General features: G+C 43.8%; 1 long non-coding RNA gene across 5 annotated transcripts in view; it reads right to left on the bottom strand.

Moving 5' to 3' along the window:
• Positions 1-4987: 4987 nt before the first annotated feature.
• Positions 4988-6307, bottom strand: part of LOC103001419 (uncharacterized) — a 63176-nt gene continuing 61856 nt past the window's right edge. For all 5 annotated transcript variants that reach the window (XR_009005764.1, XR_003622673.2, XR_009005765.1 and 2 more), the window contains one exon: positions 4988-6022. This is a non-coding gene — a long non-coding RNA (uncharacterized LOC103001419). The remainder of the gene's footprint in view (positions 6023-6307) is intronic.

Raw genomic sequence — 6307 nt, 5'->3', positions numbered from 1 at the left:
CATAATAGCCAAAAGGTGGAAATGGCCCCAAAGCCTAGCAACTGATGGATGGATAAACAAATACAGTATATCCATATGGTAGAATATTATTCAGCCATAAAAAGGATTGAAGTCCTGATATGATGTGGATAAACGTTAAAAAACATTATGCTGAATATAAGAAGCCAGTCACAAAAGGCCACATATTATATGATTTCATTCATATGAAAGTCCAGAACAGGAAGATTTATAGAGACAGAAAGTGGATCAGTGGTTGCCTAGGGCTAGGGGGAGGGGATGATGGGAAGAGAGGAGACTGTGGGGATTCTTTTTAGGATGATGAAAATATTCTAAAATTGACTGTGATGATGGTTGCACGTATCTGGGAATATACTAAGAGCCATTGGATTGTACACTTTAAATGCGTGAATTATATGGTATGTGAATTATATTGCAATAAAGCTGTTTGAAAAAAAAGACCCATATTGGGAGGCAAGCCGACAGGACCTGACTCTGGTTTGGAAAAGGAGGAGAAGCCTCTCTATTTGCTCTGTGCCTCTGTTTCATTTCCCTTCCTCTCCGTGCACGAGGAAAAAAGGGGCTGTTCTAGGGCTTACACTCCGTTCCATCCAGCCCAGCTCCCGGACAATAGAAATCTCTGTAACCCCATTTCAGATCCCCTGGATGGAGACTCATTTGTCCAGCGTGGGCCAGTGGCAGGGAAGCAGAGCTGCCTAGTCCATAGAGCGAGGCCCACCCCTTAGCGGGGCTGCGTGGGACGAGCAGCTCCCGTCCTCAGAGGTCATAGGAGAATATTTTCAGATTTCTCAGACAGAACCAGCATATAATGCACACCTTCGGTGTGCCACATCCGGTGTCGACTGCTTTCACATCCCTAATGCCACTTAATCTCTTATCTACACTGTGTGAACGTTTGTGCTGACTAAAAGAAAGCATTTTCCATCGGGCTCAACTCGTGGTATATGCACAATGTCGAATCAAGGCCACCACTGGTAGAATCATCATCTACCCAAGGGGAGGAAGAGGCATCCTTGAAATGGGATTGCTGGCCACAGAGGTTGGTTTCCAGAGGGCGGTGTCTTCAGGTCACCAAAACACAGGGCTCAGAGCCCCTCCTGGTGAGTGAGCTGCGCTGGCCAACAGAGAGATATTTCTGAAAAACGCTTGAGAACCCATCTGATGGGAAGAGAATCTGTTACAAAAACTATTTGGTTCTTAAATAGTAATCTGTGAATTGCCTGTTTAAAAATCCTTCCCGGTCTTTATGAAAGCTGATGGTACGCTTTAGAAAGAATGACGGCTAATGCCTGAGGCTGAAGGTGGGGAGCGAGACACAGGGAAAATCCATATTCTTCAACTTCATCAGTGTGGAGTAGGCAGAATCAAAATCCAAACCATATTTTCCAAAAAGATTTTTCCTCTTAATTCTGAAATCCATGTGTATTATATGAGAAATCTAATCCGTATGTTTCTTACTCATTTACACTTAACTCATCAAAAGTGTTTCCTCTGAAGAATTATTTGATGTCCAAGAACACTTCAGAGATATTTTTTCTTTTCAAGAAGGCTTTGTTCTTAGAAATAAAGAAGTTGCTGAATTTGTATATGCGAAGAATCAATGAACTCGAACCCCAGAAATGTTCAACTTTGTTTCAAGCAGGTTCTATATTCAGGAGAAACAACTTTAGGAATGAGCTCTTTCTCTTTTAAATTTTTTAAGGCGGGGGGGGGGGGGGGTCTCCAAATGGATGCTTGGATTTTCATGCCAAAACGATTTCTTCTTCAGCTGTTGATAGGCACTATTAGATAGATGAAGTCCATCTTCTTAAGGCACTCTGAAGTGGTCTTCGACTTTTTAGTTAGAAGAGACTGCACCCAGGGAGATCAGCTCGGTGCTTTGTGACCACCTAGAGGGGTGGGATAGGGAGGGTGGGAGGGAGGGAGACGCGAGAGGGAAGAGATATGGGAACATATGTATATGTGTAACTGATTCATTTTGTTATAAAGCAGAAACTAACCCACCATGGTAAAGCAATTATACTCCAATAAAGATGTTAAAAAAAAAAAAAAAAGAGAGACTGCACCTAATTTTGATCCTTCCCTCATAATATGTGGCAAAATCTGCCCAGAGGAGGATGTATCCTTCTGAGATCCCCAGCACGTGTGTTAGAAAGAACACAGCTCTTGATGAATGAGGTGCCAAGGAACCACCGGGGTTGACCAACTCCTAAGCCATCCGTCAGGACTGCCTGATAACCTCAAAATTTCTTCCTTAGTTTGCCAAGATGTATCTTTATCCTTCATTCATATCACATTTATCGTGTGTCTCTTAGCATAGCTGTGTCCTGGGACTGTGAGGTATGGGAGGAAGCAGAAGGCACTGCCCCTGCTCATGAGACGGGCATCATTTCACTGGGAGACAAAACAACACAAGTGACAAGTTTATCGGGAGTGTGCTCGCTGGGTATTCCAAGAAAGGAAGGATGCTCATGGATGGACTGAGCAGGAAAAGCGTCCCAGAGCAGGTGGGCCCTTCCGTCCAGGAACAGCAGCCTGAGTATGGACGTGGCCATACCCAGACGAAGAAACAAGGCCCCCTGGGCTGGCGTCAGTTGGACACTCCTTCTAATTGATGAGCTAAAAATATTTGCTTGATGTGTATCTGGAAGAGAGACTGAGGACTCGCTGCAGAGGGTGTCCAGGACCAAGAGGGGCAGGGCTCATGGCCTCTATCGCCTCTGCAATTCCACTCCACCCAAATTCGCCCACCCCACCCAGCAAGCCCAAAGCCATGCAGTTACCTGGTCACCTGCTCAGTGACCTTCAGTTATAACTTCTCATGTCCCTTGGGAGTCTTACCACCCATCCAAAGTGCTCTTTCTGTGTTCTAGTAAATATAAATTTCTTCATCTCATTGCATTTCTAATGAGGTTTTAGCCCCCTGTGGTCTTTTCTGGGACAACTGCCTGGCTGGGATGATGTGAGAAATAGGCAAATACTTGGTTCAGTGCCTAGAGAAAAGGAACAGGCTAAAGAAGAGAAAATGGGGTCTAGGGACACCGCATTTGTTTATATTTCCTCCTATGTTCCAGGCCAGTGCTTGGTGTCTTACAGGCACACACGCAGGTATTCTCTGTAACAGCATTGCAAGGCAGGTGTTGTGATCCCATTGAATAGGTGAAGGAGCTACATAGAGGCTAACACACTTGCCCATAGGCAGCTAATAAGGAGTGGAGCTTGGATAGAGGTGCAATACAGGGTTAGGGTGGATTGCGGGGGAGTGAAGCTTAGAGTCAGGGAGAGCAATGAGGAACCATGAGAAAGCTGGCTACAAGGGAGGGGCAGTGAGCTGGAAACGGGGCACATGAGAGAGAACCACAGGCAAAGAAAGAACAGGCTTTCGTGACTCTGCCACCTGCGAGGGTCAGGAGTAATGTTGGAGGGAGAGGAAAAGAAGTTTCTGGTCCTGAGAAAGCATTCGGGGACACTGAAACGTGGATGTCAAGTAGGGGCACGGGTTTGAAGGGAAAGATGTTGAGTCTCTTGTGTCTGAGGTTCTGGAAGGACTGCAGTCTAGGCTCCTGGTCCTTACTGGAGAGTGGCCGGGGCTGGGTCAGAGGACTAGCCTTGTGTTGAGGTACTGAAGGTCATAGATGGGACCTCCAGGCAAGGAAGCAGAGCAATACACTGGACACTGGACCTTTGGGACCACCGTCCTGTGTCTCTCACAATACAATACCACTGCAGGGGGGCCTCTGCTGCCTCTGAGGCAGAGCATGGGAGAACAGAAGGGATGTTTTCAGTTGTTCCAGTGACTGGACGAGGCCACCCGTCTTCAATAGGCGTACAGGGTATACGGGGATACAAGATGTCCTACCATGCACGAGACAGTTCTGCACAACTTATATGGACCTGTAAATAGATTTTTCACCTAAATGACTATCCAATGCAATATTTAGAAATCAAGAGGAATCCAGAGTAATTTTTTGGTCTCTGAGCTTAGAATCTAACTACAGTTTCCATATATACATATACTTTTTGTGCCATTTAAATGTATACTCAGTTTCACAAGAGTGAAAATAAAAAATTGTACTTTGTTTTGCTGGCATTTGACTGAGTTGTTCCACTTCAGAAAATCACATCTCTGATGGCCACATGGTTGCTAGAATTTGAGTTAGTTCTCTGCATTAATAGTGATCTCATTAAAGGTGATTCTGCATATGTATTCAAGCATCTGATTATTTTGTCTTCAAGTACTCATGTCTAGCCATAAGTTGAAATACATTTTTTTCCCTGTAGATTCTTTTCTTTTATCCTTCACATTATAGTTAGGCCATTATATTGATTTTTTTTTACATTATGCATATAGATGAGTTATTTTATCTGTAACTTTCAGGAGAGTGAAGGAGGTATTACAAATTAGTTGTTATAAGGCAGGGTTGGGACTAATGGAGTTAAGAACTACTGGTTCTAAACTAGCACCATCCTAGAAATATAATACAAGCCACAAATTAAATTCTAAGTTTTCTAGCAGCTATCTTAAAAACATTAAAAGGATGGAATATTATGCAGCCTTCAAAAGGAAACAAATCACGTCACATCCTACAACATGGGTGAAACTTGAGGACATTATGCTAAGTGAAATAAGCCAGTTACAAAAAGACAAATACTACATGATTCCACTAATATGAGGTATCTAAAGTAGTCAGATTCTTAGAAACAGAAAGTAGAATGGTGGTTGTCAAGGATTAGGGGGGAGAAGGAAAAGGGGAGTTGTTATCTAATGGATATGGAGTTACAGATTTGCCAGATGAAAAAGTTCTGGAGAGCTGTATTTGTGAATATAATTAACACACTGAACTGTACACTTAAAAACAGTTAAGATGATAAATGTGTGTCACGTGTTATGTGTTTTTTACCAAAATTTTAAAAAAATAAAAGGAGAAAGTAAAATTAATTTTTATATTATGTATTTATTTAACCCAGTATATTCCAAAATGCTATTATTTCAACATACAATTGAAATATCAACTTCAATTAATCAACAGAACAACTATCAATGAGATATTTTATATTCTTTTTCTCCTACAAAGTCTTTGAAATCTGTGTGTACTTTGTACCTACAGCACCTATCAAGCCAGACTAGCCACATTTCTAGCACTCAATAGCCATATGTGGTTAGTGTTTACCATACTGGACGGCAAAGTCCTAGATAGTAGCTAACACTTGTTGAGCAGACCTTAAGTGCCAGGTACTGCTGTTAATGCTTCCCGTGGAATGACTCATTTAATCATCATAACAGCCCTATGAGACAGACACAATTATTGTCCCTGTTACATGTGAGGAAACTGAAGCTCAGAAAGTTTGAGTCGCTGGCCTGAAGTCACACACCACCGTGACCCCGAGCAGAAAGCTGAACGCGGGCATTCTGGCTCCAGAGCCTTGACTTGATTGTTTTTTGGGGGGCTGCATTGGGTCTTTGTTGCTGCGTGCGGGCTTTCTCTAATTGCGGCGAGCGGGGGCTACTCTTTGTTGCGGTAGCTTCTCTTGTTGTGGACCACGGGCGCTAGGCGCACGGGCTTCAGTAGTTGTGGCATGCAGGCTCAATAGTTGTGGCTCGCAGGCTCAGTAGTTGTGGCACACGGGCTTAGTTGCTCCGCGGCATGTGGGATCTTCCCGGACCAGGGCTCGAACCCGTGTCTCCTGCATTGGCAGGCGGATTCTTAACCACTGAGCCACCAGGGAAGCCCCCAGAGCCCTGCCTTAACCACTATGCTACGGGTGCCTTTGTAGGACTTTTCCCTCAGACTCCTTTTCCAGCCACTGGGAGTCTGCACAGTCCTTCAGGTAGCAGGAACCTGGCTGGCCCACCAAGTAGGCTCGTTTTCCCAGCCATTCCTGAGGAGCATGGCCGAGGCGCTGGCCAGCCCTTCTGAGAAGCAGAAAGAAACCTGTGCTTGCTTCACGACCCCTGCAACCTTCTCTTTTCTTCTCTGTATTTCCATTAGGAGAAGTGGTGTGTCTGGAAGAGAAAGACAAATATCATATGATATCACTTACATGTGGAATCTAAAATATGATACAAATGAACTTATTTACAAAACAGAAACAGACTCACAGACCTAGGACACAAACTTACGGTTACCATAGGGAAAAGGTGGGTAGGGATAAATTAGGAGTTTGGGATTAACAGACACACACTACTATATACAAAATAGAAAAGAACAACAACAACAAAGGTCCTACTGTATAGCCAGGGAACTATAGCCAATATCTTGTAATAAATTAATATGGGAAAGAATATGAA

Source organism: Balaenoptera acutorostrata, chromosome 17 (assembly GCF_949987535.1).
Source record: "Balaenoptera acutorostrata chromosome 17, mBalAcu1.1, whole genome shotgun sequence".
NCBI lineage: Eukaryota > Metazoa > Chordata > Mammalia > Artiodactyla > Balaenopteridae > Balaenoptera > Balaenoptera acutorostrata.
Note: the sequence above shows the minus strand (reverse complement) of the source record. Positions and strands in the feature narration are given on the sequence as shown.